This window comes from Canis aureus, chromosome 18, assembly GCF_053574225.1.
Source record: "Canis aureus isolate CA01 chromosome 18, VMU_Caureus_v.1.0, whole genome shotgun sequence".
NCBI classification, from domain to species: Eukaryota; Metazoa; Chordata; class Mammalia; order Carnivora; family Canidae; genus Canis; species Canis aureus.
In genome coordinates this window covers 4,054,873-4,079,150 of record NC_135628.1, presented here as the reverse complement: position 1 = coordinate 4,079,150, position 24,278 = coordinate 4,054,873, and the positions used below count along the sequence as shown (strand labels likewise).

Here is a 24,278-nt window from a genome sequence, read left to right as displayed (position 1 = left end):
CTTCAAATGTGAGATGTTTTTAATACAAGAGAGGGGTATGAAGCATTACTCCAAAGTTTTGGGCTTGGCAAATGAAGACTTAATTTCCATTGACTGAGACAAGGAAGTGTGAGAGTTTGTATATAGAGTTTAGTGTTAGACACATTCATTTTGAGAGGGAACTAAAGAGGTTGAGGAATTTTAGGCAACAAGCCTGGAATTCAGGATAGAGGTTTAAGCCAGAGATATAAATATGGGAGTCATCAGCATAGGGTGACATTGGATAAAAAAATTATGAAGAAACTGCATATAGATAGAAAAGGAAGTGTTCTTAAGACTAACTACAGGGCATTCCAAAATATAGAGGTTGGGAGAGGGAGCATGTAGAGGGAAAGCAAGAGATTGAGAAGGAACAAGCAAAGCTAAAAGCAACCCAGCAAGGTGCAGGGGAGCTAGGAAACCAAGACAATGTTTCAAGGAGGAAAATGTAACTGACCCTATCAAATACTGCCAAGAGTTCACGGAAGATGAGGCAGGAGAGATGGTTATTGAATTTAGCAATATGAATTGCACTGGTAAAAATCATAGTTTTCGTGGAGCAGTGACGGTAGAGACCTAATGGATGGAGTTCAAGAGAAAATGGAAGCAGAGAAAGTCAACCTAGAGAATTATAAAAAGTTTTGTTTTATAAAAGAAGCAAAATGAGGCCAGCGCAGTTAAAAAAAGAAAATTAATGGGCGAAATAGTAGTAGTTGGTATGGTGATGGGAATGATCCAAAAGAGAGGGAATAGTAATGATCCAAGAGAATGGGTGAGGACTGCTGGTATCATGCTTTTAGTGGTGAAAAGGGATGAAAGGCAGTGTATCAGTGAGAGGCTGGCCTCAGCGAAGAGTACGGCCGGACGTTCAAGTGCATCCTTAGAGAGAAAGCCAGTAGGGCGCATGGAGCCATGTGCATGAGGTGAGTAGATGAGGTGGGAGAGTCCATCAAAGTCCTCTGAAGGCTTCTATTTTGCTAATGACATAGGAACCAAGATCATCAGCTAAGAGTGATTATGGTAGAGAAGGCCTTCCTTGGAGGCTTGAGGTTCAGAAAGTATGAAGTAGTCACCAAGGAAAGGACGGTTTGGGGATATACAGTATTGTCGCAGCGGGACAATGTCACCTACTTTAGGAGCAGTGGTAGTGACGGCAAGTGGGAACAGTCGGCGCTGGTCGTGGGCTTCCCTTCCCTTCCGCTGCGGAGGTGCAGGAACAGCAGAGTTGGATTTAGCCAGGGTGTGTTTGGCTAATCGCAGCGTCATCACCCCCCACCCCCACCCCCACCCCCCTTGCCTCCTCATGGAAATATTAGCTATTTTCTCCCTAACAGATACTGTTCAGAGGGCTTGGTGATTCTGACTCAGCTTTCAATACTTCTCCCAATGATGTCTTGCAAAAGTTTTGTGTTTTTGTCACTTACTTTTCTTCTTCCCATCCCACAATTCATATGTTTTTCTGTTTTCGATGTTATGAAATACAGTTGTATTGTGACTAATTTCCCAAAAGGGGCGAAGACAACCGTGGAGGGAGAGATATAACTGGAGGCTTAGCAGTATCTCAGTAATGTTAAATACCATCTATGCAGCACCTTTTAACGTCCTAGGTACTTAGCGTACATCTCTAATCCTTTCCACAAGTTTCCTCATTCTAAAGGAATGGAAACTTAGAAGGTAAAATGAGTCACCCAGCTAACAAACGCCAAAGCTGAGATCCAAACCCTGGTCTGCGTGTTCCACAGTGCTGACTCTGGCCGCTCCACCCTCTAGCCCTTACTAGCCAAGCCAAAATCAAGCTTGCCTTGTCCTGGCTCCAACTGTACATATTTGAATGCCGCTGAGTGGGCTTGCCCAAATAGCTTTAATCTAAGGTGCTGTTTCTGGCCTTTCTTCCCCCCCAAACACCAGACCTCATCTGCCCCTAAACTTGAGACAAAAGTTATAGTTGTCATGTTCCAAATGCTGAATTTTACCTGTGTTCTCCTGTCCAATTTTAAACCTCTAGATTCATTCATCCATCTTTATAATACCTTGGTGCTGTTGACATTTGGGGCCAGGTAATTTTTTTTCTTGTGGAGGCTGGTCCTGTGCATAGCTGGCTGTTTAGGAGCATCCCTGACCTTTATGTACTTATGATGCCATTAGCACCCTCTCCCCAACTGTGACAACCAAAAATATCTCCACTTCGGGGCACCTGGCGGGCTCAGGTGGTAGAGTGTGTGACTCTTGGTATTGAGGTTGTGAGTTCAAGCCGTTCACTGGGTGTAGAGAGAAGTTAAAAATAAAGTGATGTGTGTGTTTGTTTGTTTTTTTTTTTTTTTTTAAAAAAAAACCCATCTCCAAACATTGCCAAATGTGCTGTGGGAGGCAAAACTGTCCCTGGTTGTGAACCACTGTATTAGAAGTAAAGATTACATAGGAATTAGTTTCGTTTCTTTAAATTTTATTTAAAGTTTTACACTGCCACTTTACCCATAACAAAAGATAATTTATTTTTGTGCTTTTTGTTTTAGATTGTTTTTTGTTTTGCTTTTCAGAAGACAAGTTACATTCTCTGTAACTTTCCAAGAACTCCTTGTTTCAACATCATCACCACCGGCAGAATTAATTTCTTTAGTCCCTATGGTCCCATTATATTTTGAAATAAAAAACCTGTCATAGTGTTTACCACATTCTATTAGGGCCTTCAAAGACAAAAACAAAAAACCCCCACACACCTATCTCCAACTATCATCTGTTTGGTGACATAGGTTATATAACATTCATTTTGTGTCTCCAGCGTTTACAAAAAACCCTATCATATAAGTATTTGCTTAACTTGTGCATTTAAACTGTATTGCAAGGAATTCCAGGTACTGACTTTTTAAATGATCTATGCCTACAGTGTCCCTTTACGGGGTCTTCTGACCTACATGCACATCACAGTCCTGCCACCTAGTGGCCAATTACCCAAACTGTAGTTGAAATACCTAGTATGAAATAAACCGATATGCGGGGTTTCTCAAACATTTAAATTCCATTCGATATTGTTAAGATAAAGAAATTTCTAAACTACTTTTACACATATACACTTTTAAACTAATAACATTTTCCAATTTTTAATTTTTTGCTCTAAGTTAGTGAAATTAATTCACATGTATAAGGTTTTAGCTCCAATATATTGTATATATATATAATATATATTGGAGCTAAATTATACATACGTAATTTTTTATTATTTTATATACTATATTTTTAATATTTTTATATTCATATTACATATATAGTTATATATATAATTATATATATTACATATGTATAATTTTTATTTGCAAATAAGGAATCTGTAATGTCTACATTACCCTGCTTTGATTTTATGCAATATTCTTTCCCAACAAAGCTCAAATTCCTGCTTTTTCTCTTAGACATCTCTCTCTTTGAAGAAGAGTCTAAGCCATTCAACAAAACACCTACCAGGACACCAAAGTTGGCTAAAATCAAGACATCAGGACAAATTCCTTATCAGCTGATAAGATCCATCATCTGATGGGACCCAAAGCTGTTCCACAATTTGTACTGAAATAAAGTTTTTAGCCAGTAGGTTATTAGTTTGGTTACAGGGTTGACTGAATCAATCCATCAATTCAACTAAGTAAGTTGGTAGAAAATTAGTCTAAATATTAAAATATTTAACATTTTATTGTGAAGAAGCATTTTCATTCTTGATTGAATGAACCTCCTAACTCATTGCCTTCACCAATTATGATTGGATACTTTCAAGTGTCTCCTTTATGCATTATTCTACTGTTATAGTAACAATAATACAGTTAACTAATAACACAGACTGAATGGGAAGGAGAATAAGAATGAAGAGAGGATGAGGGATAAGGGTTGGCAATTCAGTTTCAACTTTAATTATTACTTAATATTTAAGATATCATAAACCTATTACTATTTCATATTTGCGAGTTAACAAAGTGTCTTTGCTTTAGCAGGAAGGCATTATCAAATATCTCTAAACTATGCTGGATTGTTTTGTCACGTATCTCTATTTTGTTGAAATCACTAACATACTTTGAAGCCAATGAGGCATATGTATAAACTCTCAGATAATCTCTTTATTCCTAATATTAACCCTTGATACATCATTGATTTGCAAGATAAAATATTTATTTCCAGTATTGCAAACTCATGTGTGGCATGACCCTATCTCTTTCCTCTCAGATATATTTTAAATGTCTGAAGTTCACAAGATTACTTAGACCATTCTTCACTGTATAGATGGAAAAACTGAGGTTTGGGGAGACTCTGAGCCTCCCCCAAACTAACTGAGCTAATTGTAGCAGATTAATCTAGAACTCCCAGTTTCTGAAAGAATAACCACTAGCCCCAAGGCCAACACACCATGAAGAGAATTACAAGGTAAGCCTCTCAGGACCGATGCCATGATGCATCACTAATTTGCAGGAGTCCCAGCCTACGTCGTTCTTTTTGTAACAAACTCTTAATCCACAAACTGTATATCCTCTCCACTCCCCTCTCTTGCCAAACAAACCCTTCCAGTGTGTCTCCTGTGACCCTAATCTGAATAAGCAATTCCTGTTTCTTCAAATATTTATTCCCTTCACCTCCTTGGCTTACTTGAAACCTACGTGAGCCCTGAACAAACATAAGGGCCAAGAGTCAATTATATTGAGTTGATGGAGGTAAGTGTACTCCTTGCTCCTCCTTGATACATCCAAATTATCTCACTCCTTCCCTCCTGAAAAAAAAAAAAAATCAGTTCTTTTAACACTAATGTCATTTGGATAGATGACTGTTTCCTACACCTACTTACACTCTTTTCCCAACCTCCTGGTCATACTTCCGCTTTCACTAGTCTTCTGTTCCCAGCAGTCTTCCATTCTGATTTCTTTTCTTTATCCCTGGTGATTTCAATACCTAAGTGGATGCCCCATCAAAAAACCCCAGCTTCCTCAATTTCTTGATTTCTGTATTCCATTGCCATTTTGGTCTACTTCAGTCAATTATTTTACAGTCACACCCTCAACTTTTACATCTCTTAAAAAATACAAATCTTTTTGGAAATTTCCTATTGAGGCATTTAACTCAACTATGGCAGCTTCCTATGTGTTCAGTGGCACAATTACTTCCCTACGACCACACAGTTCTTCAGTGATGTGGGGACATCTGATCCTCTCCTCCTCCCACTTTCTTATTATCCACCAGTCCCCTCCTGTCATCACTTCCCATCTTGTTTGGCAGATTCCGTTACCATCAACATGCTGCCTCTTTGCAAATACTTCCAACTCCCAGTTCCGTCTCTCCCTCAGCTGAGCTCACGCTACAAAACCCCAATCCATGTATGAAATCCTCTTGTTGCAGACTTTCTCCTGGTTTACACAGTAGTGTTAGTGACCACAGATCACATCATCACGTAACTAGTTTCGCTCTCATAATCTCAGGCCACAATTTGAATCTTGCTATGAACCAGAAATCTTGTTATATTTCTCTAATAATTTTGCTTTTCTGCTCTTCAGGATGATCATATTGATCTGGATTCTCTTCCACTGACCTTCTTCTCCACCTCTTCCACCTTTATCTCTCAGCAGGTATCCTTGCTAATAACTTACTGAGAATACTGAACTATCAGATGGATGTATTCTCATCCTCCCATAACTAAATCCCCAAGTCCACCTGCCACTGAACCATCATCTTTCCCATCACCATTAAACTAGGAGAGATCAAGGAACATATCAAACTATGGATGGAAATTTCAGAGTTTGAGGCAATTGGCTGTAAGGGGTAAGTTAGTAATGCCAGTTAGGAGGATGGTGAACTTCTGATCTGTACAAAATGGAAAGGCTTTGGTGGGGTGATACATGATCCAAGTTATGTTGTAGGTTAGGGGTCAGCAAACTATAGCCGTGGGCCAAATCTAGGCCACTATTTCTATTTTTTTTTTTTTTTTAGGCCACTATTTCTATAAGTAGAGTTCAGTTCGAACACAGTCCTATCTAGTCATTTGTGTTCTTGTCTGTGACCATCATATGACAATGGCACAGCTGAATAGTTGCCAGTTGCCACAGAGACCATATAACCCACAAAGCCTAAAATATTTACTATGCTTCTCTAGAGAATTTACCAGCTCCTTTCTAAAAGGATAACTCTGGCAGCGGGATGAAAAATAAAAAGTAATGGGGGGGGGTGATTAGGTGCATGGCAAATATTTGGAAGGAAATTGTGTCAGTTCAGTAAGAATCAAAAAGACTTGGTGTAGGCCAATGGACGTGGACATAGAAAAGAAAAAAGAGACAGACATTTTGTGTGTAGAATCAGGATTAGATAAACAGGGGATAAATTAAGACAGAAAGAGGTTAAAAAAAGTGAACCCACATTTTCTATTTTCAGTGATGGGGACAGTGGTAGTGTTTTCAACCGTGGTGAAAAGAGGCAAGAGAAATGAAAGTTTCCAGGAGAAATAACAATGGTCAATTTAGACAAGTTCAATACCTACAAAAAATACATACATAGAGCTTGCCGAAATTATCCCCAATCTGATCTCGAAGGCTAATGGAGTTATGGAGGTCACTGGTCTATAACTGGTAGCTGGTACAATGGCAATTGATGAAATCACTTTGGAAAAAAAATAACAACAAAAGTCTCTTAAAAGCTTGTATTCAGGAACTGAAAACTTAGGTCCACACAAAAACTTGCACACAGATGTTTATAGCAGGTTTATTTATAACTGCCAACACTTGCGAGCAGTATGCCCTTCAGTAAGTGAAAATGATAAACTGTGGTACACCATGAAAATGGTGAATATTATTCAGCACTAAATCAGAATGAGATGTTAAACCAACAGAGACACGGAGGAACCTTAAATATATATTACTGAGTGAAAGAAGCCAGTCTGGAAAGGCTACACCACCATATGACTCCAACTATAACATCCCAGCAAGGACAAATCTATGGAGGCAATAAAAAGGTCCATGGTTGGTAGGGGGTGGTGGGAGAGGAAGGAATAACAGAACACAGAGGGCTTTTAGGGCTGTGGAAATATTCTATATGATACCGTGTGGTAGATACAAGTCCGTATACGTCTGTCCAAACTCACAGCACAAACAGCATCAGAAATGAACTTGTAATGTAAGCTATGGATTTGGGGTGATTATGATGTGTCAATATAGGTTCATCAATTGTAACAAATGTATGCTCTGGTGGGGACGTTGAGAATGAGGGAGGTTATACAAGTGTGGGAGTGGAGAGTATATGGGAGATCTCTGTACGCTCCCCTTAGCTTTGCTGTGAACCTAAAACGGTGCTAAACAATCAAGTTTTAATTCTAAGAGTCTGTATTTAAAAGGTAGTTAAAACTGTCATTATACACAAAAGATTAGAGAGAAGTTAACATCGATTAGCTGAATCTAGATATATCAAAACAGGTAAATCTCAAATAATGTACAGTAAAGGCAAGCTACAAAGAATGCTATGATTCCATAAATGTGAAATTTTAAAACATAGAAAAACACACTGTATATGGATATAAAATGCGGAAAAGTAGATCAATGATAATACAACTTCAGAACAGGAGAATCAATTGGAGGGAAAGAATAGGAGATTAGCTTTATTTGCTATGTTATATTTCTTTTTCAAAGAAAGCTTGCAGTAAAATACACCAAAACAGAGAAAGGCGTGCATTGCCAGGAGAAAAATTAAGAGGAGACAGTAGGTCCTGGACATCAGAAAAGGAAGGAGATATGTTTTCAAAAGAACGACGTAAGACAGGCCATCCAACTCTAGAGACAAGTCAAGTGAAATGAGGATTAAGAAACTCTATTATCAGTCAGAAGCCCGAGTTTCAGCAGAATAATGGAGGTGGGAGCCAGATGGTGGGGGGTGGAGAGGGGAGACTTGGCACCAAAGAAGTGGAGGCAGTGAGAGCAAATGGCTCATTCAAAAAAAGTTGGCAAGGAAGGAAAGAGAAAGATATAATACAGCAGTTTGAATGAGAAATATTTAACGTGTCTGGTGCTTCAATTTCAGGCAGGTGGGTACTCAAATAACTCAACATTTTTTTGCAAAACATTGAGTCCTTACATTTTCAAAAATAAAAGACAGAAATAAGTATCTTTTTTTTTTCCTTAAGAGAATACCTGCAAACCATCTCACATGTTAATGTGGCATAAAAGGACATTAAGACCTTGGTTCAAACCACAAATAACGTGAACAGGAGAGTTGGAAAAGAAAAGGGGAGCCTTGAGACATCGGGGTTTTCCAGGTGTGCAGCTCACCCAGATTCCCACAAAGCAAGCACCTATGTTCATGCAATCACCCAGTCCAGGAGGCGGCCTTCAGGCTTTCAGATGTAGAGACTTGATCCCATCATACAATTAGCTTCTCAAGAAGCAGATCCACGCTGACAAAGCTCATCACAGACTGCTGTTTGAGCCGCTTTACTTATTTATAAGGAGTGTAAGTGCCAAGCAGTCTAGATACAGCAGTCTGACCACCGAGCCCAAGTATCACGAGGGAGTTTGGGAAACGAGGAAGAAGGAGGATTTAGGTTTACTGGAATGTGTAATGAAATTTGGCTTCCATGTGACGATAGCAATATCCCTGTCAAGTGGCTTCTTAATCCAGCCTCACGGAACATCCTTGCTTGCTCTAGGTGAAGGCTGCTCTTCTGGCAAATTTCCTTTTTCTGCACCTTTATTTCTAAACACCCTTCTTCTAAGGTACATACAACCATTCCTTACAGTGTTAATGCCTTTCTGCCCGGGAGAAATCAGCTTGCAGAGATGTAGGGATAGAAAACCACCTCCGTAAGCTTATTCTGCTTTTCTTTGCGCTGCATGCACTGCACTTGTTACTGGTTAGCTTTCAGAGTTCTTGGAGGGGCCTAGGATCACCTCCCCATAGAAGGTAACACTTCATTTGCGGTTACGAGTCCATTAGCACATGCTGAAGGGCAAAGTCCGCGCTCCCTGAATCCCAGTTATGCCTACACCATCTTCATGATTGTGACTTAACCTGAGGACATCTCAATATATAATACAGGACATAGAATTTCGTTAGGTCATTTTTATTCAAATAAACTCACCTTGTGACCTAAATTTATTGGTAAAAGATATTTTTATATTAACTACCATTACTTAGCGACCCAGGCTATCCTTGGCAGAAGGAAAAATAATAAGAGAATAATAGAAATAATAGGCTTCAATAGTTTGTTTCACGACTACTGTCCATCTGTATATGCCACCACTGGTTATCACAGCTGCTAAAATAGGACATTCTGGTCGGCCCACACAGGACACCAGCACTGCTCAGATTCATCAGACCCTGATGTGAATGCTGGTTCCACGTTCTTAAAAAACTTTAAAAAAGTTGTAGAAAACACAAATTGCTTATGTTGTTAAAAGGAACAATAAGCCCCAGAGTCACTTGCTAATAAGCCCCACCAACTTACATTACTATCTAACCTAACTGCTGCTTCAGCCTCCTCCAGGAGTGGGATTTTAGAGCAGTCTGGAATTTCCTGGTCAGCACTAGTGAGGTAATCAGCCTGATAAGACCCCCTGGCCTTCCCCAAAGGGAAGGTAATTTTTCCTGAAATAAAACACTCTTTTGACTTTCTTGTCTCACCTTCCCACCTATAAAAACTTTCCATTTTGTGCAATTCCTAGATGGGACGGTGGCCTGATTCATGAATCATGGAATAAAGCCAATACAGCTTACTCAGTTGAACTTCTTTTGTTTTTTGTTTTTTAACAATGTGGAATGTTCCTTAGGATAACCTCTCTAAAATGAGACTAATTTCCATGGAAATAATCTGGCAAGTCTTTCGTGGAATTCTAGTAGAGTTCTAATGGTGCAATAAAGGGCTGTATCGTTAAATGATTTACTGCTGTGTAGGTGGCAAGTTTTGAAGTGTTTTCTTAGACATAAAGGTATAGTTCTTTTTTTTTTGTTGGTTTGTTTTTTTTTTTTTGTTTTGTTTTTTTTTTAGGTATAGTTCTTTTGGACTTAACAACAAAATGTTTATTTCGCACAGCTCGGTTCATTCACTGTGCACTCTTAAGACATGGAAAAACGTTTGAAAATTATTCAGGAAAACAGAATAAGGAATTATGGGGTTTGTTGGGAAAGATACAGAGAGTGTATTTTCAGAGGTTGCTTGAAAATATATAGGGGAGCTGATTAGGTGCAGGCAACGCAGAAAGAAAAGCCTGAGTTAGCAGCAGCCTTAGGTTATGTTCACTGTCCAGAAAGTTTGTGACCATGAGTCCCTAGGAAAAAACTGTATACTAAGCTGTAAGATTCTTAGGATTTCTCACTAAGGACAGCAATTGTAAATGCCATATATGTTTAAATCTTTATTTCCAAACTTAGATTCCTGGTTATATTAAAAACCTCAAGCAAATGCAAAAGGAAAAAAATAGACATTTTAATAACATTTTAGATACTACAGGTATTACATACTTATAGGGAACATGACTCAGCTCAATAGAACTGAATTTATGAGCTACTCAGAGCTTTGGAGCTTTGTTGCATTGGTTTCAAACAGCTCTTAGGGAAAAGTGGGTATCTGTTGGCTGCTTCCTCAGGATTCACTTCCTCTTTTGTCCAAACATTTTCTATCACAGGACTCACCCTATTCCAGCACAAAGCAGCTGTGTGGTCTGCGTACCGATCCCACCCCCAGGTGAGTCCAGCAGAGCATCCTGCACTGACTGGCTCAGGGATGGGCATGTATCAGATTTCGACCAATGATATGTGACTTAATAAAGACTCCTCCTATGAAGTTTCCTTGCTCTCCTGGGAGAGCAAGGATCTGCTCTCAAACAAGGGGAGGCCCATTAATGCTACCAGAAGGGGTGCTAGCCTAAAACAGTCTAGCACCTGGAGTAAGACAGCTGTAGGGATCAGAGGGGAGTTGGTATCTTGACAGCATCACGAACCCATGAATCAAGACTCCCCTGAAGGCCTCAAATCAGTACAGTCTGTGGACAATTTGGTTGCATGAATCTATAAATACCTTACCTTTTTTTTTTTTCCCTTTGCTGCTCCGCTTTGGTTCACACTTTCCATTATTTGCAACCAAAAGACTCTCAGCCAATGTAGGAGCTGATTTGGAACCCTGGAGGAAAGTACTGTGCTCAGGGGTCGGAGTTCTGGTTTAGTTCAACATCACACGTGTTTGTGTGATCTTAAGTGGGCTCTTTAACCAAAAACCTTTAATCCTCATTTGTAGATATGTATGTAGGTGTGTATATATCTATACATCCATCCGTATCCTCCAGAATGGTGAAATTCTTAAAAAAAAAAACCAAAAAACTGTCTTACTCATTCGATACTCTGTATCAAATAACTTTTTCTTCTTTTTTTTGGGGGGGGGGCACGTCAAACTAAAGGTTTTTAGATAAGTGAGTTAAATCCCACTGCAAAATTACTTTTTACAGTTTTCAGTTGTGTGTGTGTTTCTTTGGAGAGGTGTCAGGGAAAGACACATTTAAGATTAAGTTGTATCAACTGCTAGAAATCAGGTCAGGCTGAGAATTTCTCAAGTGTTTGCCATCATCTATTTGCCTAAGTTCCTTTGTGTGATGGGAGGAAAAAAAGAAAACAATCTTTTTTTTTTTTTTTCACCCTTCCCCACAGTAATGTCTAAACCCTGGGAGCATGGAGGCAGGAACAAACGGAAGCTAGAAACAGCTGTTTTCACAAAGATTCTCTGAGACTCGGTACCCATGCGGCCCTCCTTCAGAAACCAGTAACAGGCCACGCTATAGAAACGCTTACAATCTGAATATGATACAGTTTTAGCTCAATAAAGACATTGAGAACAGACTACCGTTTCGGCAACCGTGACAATCCTTCCGAAGCTCTAGAAGTTTTGAGGGAAAAGTCCCCCTTTTCCCCAGTCTCCCAGAGGCATCCACTGTCACTTGTCACTGAAGGCATGAGTCGCGGGTGGAAAGGGTCACCTTGAAGAAAATTCTCCAGCCTCCATGATCAGTAAGAAATCTGAAAGACAAGACAAGACCCCTGGTGAATTATTGCAAAACACCCGAGACAGACTCCCAGAATGACCGGAAGACTGTGAATGGGAGATGCAAATCCTGCATGAGACACGTTAGGCATGAACTAGAGAAATCGGAGTTCTTCTTGGTATGACGCCCTCTGTGTCCTCAAGCTAGGAGAACCCCCGGCAAACCCGGATACATATTATTTTAAAGAGCAATCCAATGGTCAAGTTTGCCAACAAATGTTTCAGACGATGTAAGCCTTTGTTAATGACGTCACGAAAAAATGTATTCTATGTAGTGCATAATTTTCTCTACAAGTTCTTCTTCTTTAGGATCCTGGTGTAACAGAAGATCGCCTTGATCGCAAATGAACGTGCTCCGGGGCTGTATAACTCGTTAACAAGTAGAAACGTACTTTTAAAATCTCTTTTGCCAAACTGTAATTATCTTCTGATCCTCCTAATATTTTCCCACTTCAAATAGTCCCAAAACTTAAACAGACAACAAAAACTTGAATCACCTACTAGAGTGGACACTCCGGGCTCCACTCAGGTCCCCTAAGACTGCTTTAATAGTTTTGGGGGCCGCTCTCCTGGCTTCACATGCGTTTACTTCCAGAGGCTAGACCTGCACTCTTTTCCAGAATACTGTCTACCCGTGGGTTGGCTGGGTTTTGCCCTCACTCACACTGAGCTGGGAGCCTGCTGCCCCCAACCCAGGCAGCCCCTTCCTAAGAACTGCAGAAGACATTCTTCTATATAGAAAGGTCTGCAGAGACCCCAGGACTCAGGGGGGGGAATATAACAAGGTCAGTCTCACGGAAAGGTGGAGTGCACGGTCACCATCTCAGTATGATTTTTATTTATTTTTACAGATTTTATGTATTTATTTGAGAGAGAGACACACACAGAGAAAGAGCATAAGCAGGGAAAGGAATAGCGGGAGAGAGACAAGCAGACTCCACGGTGAGTGCAGAACCAGACGTGGGGCTCGATCTCATGACCGTGAGATCATGACCTGAGCCAAAATCAAGAGTCAGACGCCTAACCGCCTGAGCCTACCAGAATGATTTGAGGAAAACCGAAGAAGCCTTTGCAAACTCAACGCCCTACACCCAGTTACTCCGGGAAAGAGGCATGGGGTGGCTCAGACCTTCATTCCCACCACCACCAGATCACCGCACTGAGTTTGGCTCGGGCTTCTGGATGTCCTAACTACTTCGCTGTGGTATTGAGGAGGAAGGTGAGCTCAGACTTGGCCAAATGTCTACCCGAAGAGCCCGACGTTTGGGAGATGCACAGGCTTACTGTTGGCACCTACCTGAGGCCGGACCACAGGCCGATGGGCCAGAACGGCCACTCTGATTGATCCAATGGTGCTTTCACTTGGCCTTTGAAGCAGTAAGCAAATGGGGCAAAGGCTATACAGGAGGTAGGACACAGATCAGTCACTGTGGCCACCAGGAGGCTCATCTGGAGTCTGGGGATCTCACCCTCCCAGAGGAAGGAGTCAGCAGGTCAGAGCAGCGCTGAACTGTGGGCTCACTCTCACCTTTTCTACCATTTCACTTTTGAAGGAACATCCTGAAGTCAAGAGTCTATTCTATAAAGTTTTCTATGTCCTAGTCAGACAATGGAGTAGTTTCTGCACTCATTTCTTGCTACGTCATTGAGCCTAACTGAAATTTCAGTGCAGCAGCCTCATTAAGGTACCATACACAGGTCTCTCATTTTTGAGTGAATATCCCACTTCAGAGCAACTTGGGTGGCAGCAGGGGTCGTTTACCTAGGGGGCCTGCCTAGAAGCCCCATCCTGTCCTTTGCATCATGTACAAGATGATCAGGAGAAATCAGATGACAAGGGCTGTGGTTAGGCTGCAGCTATCCTCAAACTCAAGTGAGATGCAGACCCAAGTATTTATGATCTCTCAGTTGGGGTTTTTCCAGATACAGATCCTGAGGCAGGAATTCAAGTGCAAGTAGTTTATTTAGGGGAAACCATTAAAGGGGGGGAGAAGTGTCACAAGAAAAGGAAGGCAGCCAATGAAAGGTGCACTATTAATGCGGCCACGGGACTGAATAACTGGAGAGACCCCAACTGAATTATCCCACCTGGATGAGGGGGTATTTGTAAACCCACCTTGTCAGTCACTGACTGAAGACCCCTCTCTGAGGGTGCTAAGTTCCTAGCATTTCCAACCTATCACTACACAGACAGGGTTCCAGAAAAAGCCCTCAAACCCAGAGAGGCCCATGTCAACAAGTGAAAGTCACTGGAGCACCCTGAAATTTTTTTTTTTTTAAGATTTTGTTTCTTTATTCATGAGAGGCAGAGAGAGAGAGAGAGAGAGAGAGGCAGAGACAGAGGCAGAGGGAGAAGCAGGCTCCATGCAGGGACCCCGACGTGGGACTGGATCTCGGCTCTCCAGGATCATGCCCTGGGCCAAAGGCAGTGCTAAACCGCTGAGCCACCCGGGCTGCCCACCTTGAAATAGTTTTGAGAGAACCGGAAAATGGCTGTCAAGGAACCTATGTATCTAGAAATTAAGTTAGAAGGGACATGAGATTGATGGGGGCCTTATATCCACAACGTACCTAGAAAGGATGGGCAGGGAAATTCAGTTCTCACAGAATTCCTAACACCTTAAACTGAAAAGAATGTCAGCTCATGGGTCTGATAATGGCTTTGCCATAAACTTACAAGTCAAATCTGCAGCGTCAAGCTTTTAATGAAAACATATTTAAAACACATACACAAAATACTATATGGTAGAAATAACATTATTTGTAATTCATAAATCTACGATGTTAAAATGTAGAGTTTTAAAGTAAGCTTGGATAAGGTAGCTTGTTACTTTTTTTTTTTTTTTTTAAGTTTGAAAAAATGTAGAAGATGGATGCCTAGCTGGCGAAGTCGGTGGAGTATGGGACTCTTGAACTCGGGGTCATGGGTTCAAGCCCTATTTTGGGTATAGACATTACTAAAAAAAAAAAAAAATGTATAAAAATGTAGAAGAAATAAGCAAAAAAAAAAAAAAGGCTGAAGATCACTGTAGCTCACTGTTAGAGCATTTCTACAGTTAGCATTCTCAGTTGTCAGTTTGAAACCAGAAATGCACTTGAGCTGATTTAACCGGGAAAGGGTTATTAAAGGATATTCAGTAGCTCCGTAATTGTGAGACAGGCTGGAGAATAGGAGTCAGAAGTTACTTAGCCCTGCAGCATGTCCGGAACACACAGCGAAGCTGAAGCTGGGTCAGTTAGGATGCTGTGGACCCCGGTGCCGACCGAGCCTCAAGCTGAGGCCACCAGGAGCATCAGTAGTATGGCTCCTTTGTGGACTCGCTCTTGCTGTGACAAGACTGCATTCGCTGTAGGTCCCAGTTCAAAGTCTGACAGTTAGAAGCAAAGCCTGGTGCTCTCCTCCTGAAAGACCAGGAAACAAGAGTACCTGATATACTGAGCTCTACCTCAGACCTTCTGACGTTGAATAGCCGAAAGCAATGATTAACATCCCTGACAAAGTGTGTTTAATTCAAATTACCACTTTTTGTTTCCAAAAAAACTCTCCGCTGATTTCCTTTATTCTACTGCATCATGACACGTCTGTGGGTTTTAGTTTCTGATGTGTATGTTAAAAGGCAGACAATTATTTATTTTCTATTATTTTTATGCATGAAAAATCCCATTACGTGAGTCATGCTCATAGGGGGTAATGACTTGGAAAATGTTTCTGCCATTCTGGACTAAAATGCCAACAATTGGAAAGAAGGAAGAAAAGAAGGCAGGCAGGCAGACAACACACATACTCCTGAAGTCTAATCTTTTGTGTTTTGTTATTCATGGTACAAATTATTAAATTCAGAAAAATGGAAGACTCATATCCCAAAGCTGGTCAAAATGGGCATTATGGTAATACCTAAGGCTTATCAGGATGATGAATTATCCCATTTTCCTGGTGGAAGTTGTGCAAACTTTATAAAGGACAATTTGTTCATATTGATATAAAAACTTTAGGGGATCCCTGGGTGGCTCAGCAGTTTAGTGCCTGCCTTCAGCCCAGGGCATGATCCTGGAAGTCCCGGGATTGAGTCCTGGGATCAAGACCTGCATCGGGCTCCCTGCATGAAGCCTGCTTCTCCCTCTGTGTCTGCCTCTCTCTCTCTCTCTCTCTCTCTGCCTGCTTCTCCCTCTCTCTCTCTGTGTGTGTGTGTCTCTCATGAATAAAGAATAAAATCTTAAAAAAAAAAAAACCAACAACTTTAGAATCTCAGTTGTTCACACTGGAAAACAAAGGTCTGCAAACTTTCTGCAAACAGCCGGACAGTAAATATTTTAGGGCTTTGTGGGCCATATGGCCTCTGTCACAACTCTGCCACTGTCCCCCAAGAGCAGCCACAGACAATATATAAATTAGTAGGTGTGGCTGTGTTCCTATAAAACTTTATCTACAAAAACATTTGGTCTGAGAGCTACAGTTTGCCAACCACTGTGAGAAAAGTTGAATATTAATAATACAGATGATGCCTAATATAGAAGAAAAACCAGAATTAATGCAACAGAGGAACTTGTTATTGAGTAAGTTTTTTTTAAAGTGTCCTAACCAGAAATCTGAAGAGTTACAAGTGCCCACATCTGGGCCATTAACCTTAAATGACCTTTTGTTTATACCATAGTTTTATTCCTTCACTCTCTTGGGCATTTTCCTTGGACAACAAGAAAACTGCAGTGTAGTACAGCGGAGACTGACGTCCCAGGTTCAAAAACTGGCTCTGTGATCGAGACAAAACCCAAAGACACTGGAACCATGGAACATGTTCACAGGAGACATGGAGCCTGAGAAGACTGGGTGCTTGATCAAGAACACTGAACGTTTCAGTAAAGGCTGAGCACGTACCACTCCTTGCCCTCCACCTTACCGTGAGGACAGGATGACGAGTCAGAAACACACACATGAAGTAAACAGTAATTTGGGCTGAAGAAACCCATGTTTTACTTAATTCCACTGTGGAGGAAATTCTGGGGGCAAGCTCAGAACTTAGGGGGGCTCTGTACCAGAGGCAGAGGGCCATGAGCAATAGTACTTAAGTTGCGTATACGTGCTCCAAAATCAAATACGCTCCAATTTCTCAGGTACAGTACAGTTGATTTTCCAAATGACTTTCTTTAGTCAACATCCAGGAAGATAATAAATTAAGACATTGACTATCTCCATTAGTTTCTACTGCTGATATAATAATTACCACTAACCTAAAGGCTTAAACAACAAAGCTATTCACCGTTCTATAGGCCAGAAGTCTGGCATGGAGCGGACTGGACTAAAATCAAGGTGTTGGCAGAAGGTGCTCCTTTCTGGAGGCTCTGAGGGACAATCCCTGTCCTTCCCACCAGGCCTCCTGGCAGATCGCAGTCCCTAGCCTCTGTGGGACCAGGTCCCTGCTTTCCTGCTGGCTTAACTAAGGGCTGTTCCCAGCTAAAGACGACCTCATTCCTTGGATCATGGGCCCCTTTCTCCAACTTCATAACCATGAACAGTGGAACCAGTCCTTCTCACATACATCTCTCAGACCCACCCCTTCACCTCGTTCTTTCACTTTTAAGGACTCAAGTGAATAGGGTGGACCAACCTGGATAATCCAGGCGATTCACCCCATCTCAAGATCCTTAACCTTAATCACATCTGAAGAGACATTTGTCATACAAAGTAACATTCTCATAGGTTCCAGAAATTAGGATGTGGACATCTTTGAGGTGGGATGGGGATGATTTTTTCTAACACAATACCATCTTTGCTTCTTCTAGTCTTCCCAGTGGTACTGATACCTCAAAAATGTCAGTCTGCCTGAGTGTATTCTTGGATAGCAGTTCCTTCTGATCTTTAACGGAAGTCCACGTAAAGGGATGCCCGGGTGGCTCAGTGGTTGAGCTTCTGCCTTAGACTCAGGGCATGATCCCGGGGTCCTTGGATCAAGTCCTGCATTGGGCTTCCTGCAGGGAGCCTACTTCTCCCTCTGCCTATGTCTCTGCTTCTCTCTGTGTCTCTCATGAATAAACAAAATCTTTTTTAAAAAATTAAAGGTCTACATAAAAAGACATATTTATGGACATGTGCTCATCTATACATAGACTCAAATCTTGTAAGTAAAACAATTTATTACTATTGTCAACATTACTGATTTAGAATCCATAAGGCTCTGCTATGTGTTCTGACCTGGTAAGAGAGTCACTGAGCTTCTGTGGGATTCAGTTTCCGTACCCACAAGATGAGAAATGTGGACTTGGAAACTCTGAAACTTCTTTCCATCTCAAAAATCTAGCTCCATGGTCTGAAAAAAAAGGAGGGAGTCTAGAGGTGGGAGAGTAATTATATTTTAGGTATAGAAACAAAAGAACAACAAACCTTTAAGAACTATTCAGAAATAATAAGAAAGCTCTGATTTTATTTTTTCCTACCCAAAACATATTTTAATGTAATTGCAGCACTTGCTTTCCATTAGTGGCTGAAGGTTATTCATGGTTAGCTTTTGTCAATGTAACTCATATATTTCACTCTACCACTCCATTTATCTTTCTGTACATTCTTACATTATTCATCCTTCATAGCCTAACTTCAGTATTTTCCCCCAAGGATACCAATACATTTTCTCTCTTCTTTTTTAAGATTTAATTTTTAAGTAATCTTTATATCTAACGTGGGACTCAAACTCACAACTCTGAGATCAAGCGTCACATGCTCTACAGACAGTCAGGTAGGCACTTCTAAATTGATCCCTCTTGCAATATAATGTCACAAGTCTAAATCAATCTATTTCTTCGGTGTGGACTACACTATTCAGCAATGAGTTTAGGCTGAAGTCCAGAGATCTAGTCAAAGTAAATTTTTTAATAGGAAAAGTATCTTTATTTTTTAAATTTAAATTCAATTTGCCAACACACAGTACAACATCCAGTGCTCAACCTATCAAGTGCCCGTCACCCAGTCATCCCATCCCCCCACCTCCCTCCCCTTTTGCAATCCTTTGTTTCCCAGAGTTAGGAGTCTCTCATGATTTGTCTCTTATTTTCCCCCACTTTCCCTTATGGTCCCTTTCAGTATTTCTTATATTCCACATATGAGTAAAACCATGTAATTGTCTATCTCTGACTCATTTCACCCAGCATAATACCTTCCAGTTCCATTCACGTCGATATAAACGGTAGCTATTCATCTTTTCTGATAGCTGAGTAATATCCCATTGTGTGTTTGTGTGTGTATATATATATACTTTTTTCTTTAAAAGTAATTTGTCTTCAGGATTATTTTCCCACTTTGTTGTGCCAAAATCACCATGAAAAGGACAATATAATTTTACCTGTGTAATAATCCAAGCCACTAGACACTAAGCTTTAAATGCCAGCAAAAATAACAAAATACAAGTAAATGCACTCAGCTTAAAATGATGTTTCTTAATTTGCTTTGTAATAGTGAAACACATTCATGATAATTTTTATTTAAAAGAGATCGAAAGGCTCAGGCCTGAGTGCTCCATCTGGATTAGACGTCCTCTTTACTTGTTATTTGAATAAAGCCACCCCATTCCGTACGAAATCAAGCATCCTCTTAGGGCAGACACAGAGACTGAAGACCTGCCTGCCAAAAACCAAAACCAAAACCAAAACCAAAAAACCAACCTGGTGCTGAGGATGACCAGGAGGAGAGAAGTAGACAGGGGCAGATTAACTGTATAGAAGGCCTAGATTCTCTGTGGAATAGTGACAGCCTGTTGCCCTACAGCACTGTTCTGTAGAATACAAATCAGCTTAGGTGATAATTAATAGGAGAGTGATGTTAGAATAACATGGAAGGCGAGCTGGTTTAATTTTTCTAGTACTTCCGGTCTTGTGCTACCAAGAAACAACAGTTGAATGTAAAGCAAGCAGCTGAGCACATGACTGCACTAGGCCTGGGGGAAGACAGTCCCCAGATGACATCTTCCGTCGCGTGGCAGGCACCCCATTCTTCCTTTGGCCCAGCTCAGCCCCGTGCTCCACTTTGATAGGGAGTAGTGTGCAGGTCTCTTAAATCTTTGTGCAAGAGCCGTAGCAGACAATCAAGCAGAGAGCCATCTCCGGCATCTCTACATTCGGTGCAAGGTCTGCAACTGCTTCTCTCCTGCAACGGCTGATGAAATGTCCTGCTCTTGCTTCCGTCACTCGGCAGTATCAACTTTCCCGTGAACTCATTTTTCAGGCTACCTTCGACTCTTACTAAAGGTGACTAAGTAACGATAACTTTTCTGTTTCTTTGGGATTGTCCCTGTTAAGGATGCAGTTCAGTGGTTCCCACACTGAGCTTCCCATTAGTCCCCTGGGGAGCTTCTGAGATGTCCAGCCTCTCTCCTGATACCATTTAATTCAGAACATCTGGGGGTGGGGACCAGAGCATCAGTTTTCTAAGACCTCCAAGAGATTTCAAAGAGAGAAAAGTCAGAGAACTACTCTAGGTCAGTTCAGGCTTTGAGTGGTCCCTTCCAGATCTATTTTTTCCCTTCAGCTGTTATTTTAACTGAGCTATTTTTTTAAATGTAGTATTTACAGGAATGTACACAGCACCTGTAGCTAAAATGTTTGTATCACTGTGAGGGTTTCCAAAATAAAAATAATGTAAAAGATGAATGGAAGTATATATATTTTATGTGTACTGCAATCCAAGTATTTTATAAAATACTTATAAAAGTATTTTATTGATAATTTATAATAATATGCATTACCTTTATAAAGTGAACCAGTGGACCTCCTGAGATAGACTGGCTTTTCAGACCTTTAAGGTAAAATGAATGTCATTTTTTTTTTTTAAGATTTATTTACTTATTCACAGAAGATACAGAGAGAGGCAGAGGCACAGGCAGAGGGAGAAGCAGGCTCCATGTGGGAAACCCGATGCAGGGCTCCATCCCAGGACTTGGGGTCACGACCGGACCAAATGCAGAAGCTCAACTGCTAAGCCACCCAGGTGTCCCAAGTCAATACCATTTTAAGTGTAACCAGTATGTTCTATGGCCTCCCCACGAGCTGGTGAGCTACATGTGTCACATGCACAGTTCTACACATTGGCCCCATCTATTTTTTTTTTTTCTAAGATTTTATTTATTTATGAGAGACCGAGAGAGGCAGAGACATACGTAGAGGGAGAGGCAGGCTCCACGCAGGGAGCCCGATGTGGGACTCAATCCCGGGACTCCAGGATCATGCCCTGGGCTGAAGGCAGATGCTCAACTGCTGAGCCACCCAGGCGTCCTCCCATCTACTTTTATCAACAAGCAGTCTGGTCTTCCTTCTCCTGGGTCTCCCTCCTCTTGCCATCCTAATTGGCCAACCACTATCACTATGCAGCCCATGATGTGCTGTCTGCCCCACTGCCTTTCTTAACCACGATCTCTGAATCATATTTCTTGTGCTTTCCATTCCTACTGCTGTGAACCAGAAACTCACACCTGCATTCTTGCTAGCCCTCTTATCCCCAGTTCCTACTACCACTAAATATTTAATGTCAGATTAATTTTCCTGAAGTGCATTTGTACTTTCTCAAGCCTCAAATTTTTTTTTTTTAAAGATTTTATTTATTCATTCACGAGACACACAGAAAAAGGCAGAGACACAGGCAGAGGGAGAAGCAGGCTCCCTGTGGGGAGCCCGATGCGGGACTCAATCCCAGGACCCCAGGATTATTACTTGAGCTGAAGGCAGACGCTCAACCATGGAGCCCCCCAGGGGTTCCTCAAGTCCTTATGCTTATGCCACTCCTAAAACCATCCAAGATTCTAACACATATGCCTCTTGCCCTTCCTTTAGCACTTAAAATGTGTAAACATCCAATTTGACCAATTAGGAAAAAAGCCGTGAACAGAGTATTGTAGGGGAATAAGCTCTGGGACTGGGAGAAAGGTTATTACCTGGGCTGTAATGTCCTTTGGTAATCCTAACTAACATTTACTAAGTGCTTATTATATGCCAAACTTTAAGCAAAATTACTATTGGTCCCTCAACAATTTGATGAGGTATCAATATTTTCATTTTACAGTTGGGGAAACTGAGGCAAGAGGGTTAAGTAATCCCTCAGAATCCAAATCTAGACAGGCTTGCTAGTTCCGGAGTTAGTGTTCTTATTCATGACTCTATCCTTCTTTCTTTCTTTCTTTCTTTCTTTCTTTCTTTCTTTCTTTCTTTCTTTCTTTCTCTTTCTTTCTTTCTCTTTCTTTTCTTTTCTTTTCTTTTCTTTTCTTTTCTTTTCTTTTTCTTTTTAAGATTTTATTTATTTATTCATGAGAGAGACAGAGAGAGAGGCAGAGACACAAGCAGAGGGAGAAGCAGGCTCCATGCAGGGAGCCCGACGTGGGACTGGATCCCAGATCTCCAGGATCATACCCTGGGCTGAAGGTGGCGCTAAACCACTGAGCCACCAGGGCTGCCCTCTATCCTGCTTTTCAATTACCAAGTCAGTTGTATTTCTTCTTTCCATCCCTTAACAAATGGGAGTTTAAAATGACTACCTTAATACCTTAAAAGACAAAAATCAAAATAATGAAAAACATTTTGGAATTTATACTGTTAAATGAGCTAATATTCCCACATCAACTATCTTTCCCTATAATTTGGCCTATTGTTTTTCCATTAATAACTGTTTCACATTTATAATTAAAGTTCTGTACTTATTCAGGAATTTCCTTGGAAGGAGAGACCATGATTTATGTCCTTTTCTGACTTGGAAAACCCTAGAAAAAGCTATTCAGTACATATTGCTAACTGGTTGACACAACTGGTTGACACTTTTGGAACTCGTAGGAATGGAAATCAATAAAAAAAAAAAAAATGAAAGTCCGTATTATATTAGGGCTAAAAGTAGTATTTTCCATGGGCCATTCATAGGAAAGCACAAATTCAGTCTCCCCAGACCCTAGTAGGAGTCTGATTCTTCAGCTTAACCAAAGAACACAGGATACAAAGGGATGAAGTAGGTCCTGCTTCTCAGGACATTAAGATCCTCCTAAGCAGTACATCCAGAGGCCATATTATGTACACTGATTTCTACTGAGAGGAATTCCCAGAATGTTAAAGGTCTAGGGATTCTCCTTTCTAGCTTTTCTGTCCTGTTCTTGATAAATCTTGACTGTCTTTCTAGATACTGGCAACTGGATGACTAATGAGGGGGAGGCTTGCAATCGGGCTGGGAGACAGATACCATATGAGGCTAGTCTTTAATGAACTCAATATGAAAGCAAAACTTTTCTCCTTAGGGTTTAGATTCAGAACTAATGGGATCAAAGCAGTATCTATTCTAGCATCCGCTGGGTGACTCTTTCACAGTAATAGAGGTCCGTGTAAATGAGTAGCACTTTGAGACGTTTGGACTGAAACTAAAGGCCTCACTGTGCCCCCTAGTTTTTTAGTTGTCAGATGCTTACGTCCTCTCCCTCTGTTACAACTTAATTTTCCTATGTGAGGTGTTGAACTCTCCATGTCCACGCACCCCCAAGGTTATGTGTATGGGACTCATTTTTTTGTCTAACTGGACTTTTATCTAGAGGCTTTCTCTCAGCACCTGTGATCCTCTGGGACTGCAGGAAACATAGCAGCTTTAAGACTTGCGTAAAAAAAATTTCAAACCAGAGATTTTGTGATGCTCCATAAACACTACACATCTGCTATTTATCTGGCAGGTTAGTTTAATGGAAACTACACAAGGTCATACACTTGGGATGTATTCCTGATAAAATTAGTTCCTTAAGTTTACATATATAACGTCAATAGACGCTTTGAAACATAAAGCAGTCTAAGGGATGAAAAACTACACGGACTATTATTCATCTTAAAAACATTGCACAGGGGATCCCCGAGTGGCTCGGGTTTAGTGCCGCCTGCAGCCCAGGGTGTGACCCGCAGTCCCGGGATCGAGTCCCACCTCCGGCTCCTGGGATGGAGCCTGCTTCTCCCTCTGCCTGTGTCTCTTCCTCGCTCTCTCTCTCATGAATGAATGAATAAAGTCTTAAAAAAAAATAAAAACATTGCACATTATTTCTTTAAGACTCCTTACTGGGATGCCCGGGGGGCTCAGCAGATGTCTGCCTGCCTCTGGCCCAGGTCGTAACCGAGGTCCCGGGATCGAGTCCTGCATCAGGCTCCCTGCATGGAGCCTGCTTCTCCCTCTGCCTGTGTCTCTGCCTCTCTCTCTCTGTGTCTCTATCATGAATAAATAACTAAAATCTTAAAAAAAAAA

General features: G+C 41.1%; 1 long non-coding RNA gene across 1 annotated transcript in view; it reads right to left on the bottom strand.

Moving 5' to 3' along the window:
* Positions 1–2,440: 2,440 nt before the first annotated feature.
* LOC144288505 (uncharacterized) overlaps positions 2,441–24,278 on the bottom strand; it is a 683,266-nt gene continuing 661,428 nt past the window's right edge. The window contains exons 2-4 of the long non-coding RNA XR_013356372.1: positions 11,852–12,024; positions 6,528–6,633; positions 2,441–4,759 (exon numbers count right to left, since the gene is read on the bottom strand). This is a non-coding gene — a long non-coding RNA (uncharacterized LOC144288505). The remainder of the gene's footprint in view (positions 4,760–6,527; positions 6,634–11,851; positions 12,025–24,278) is intronic.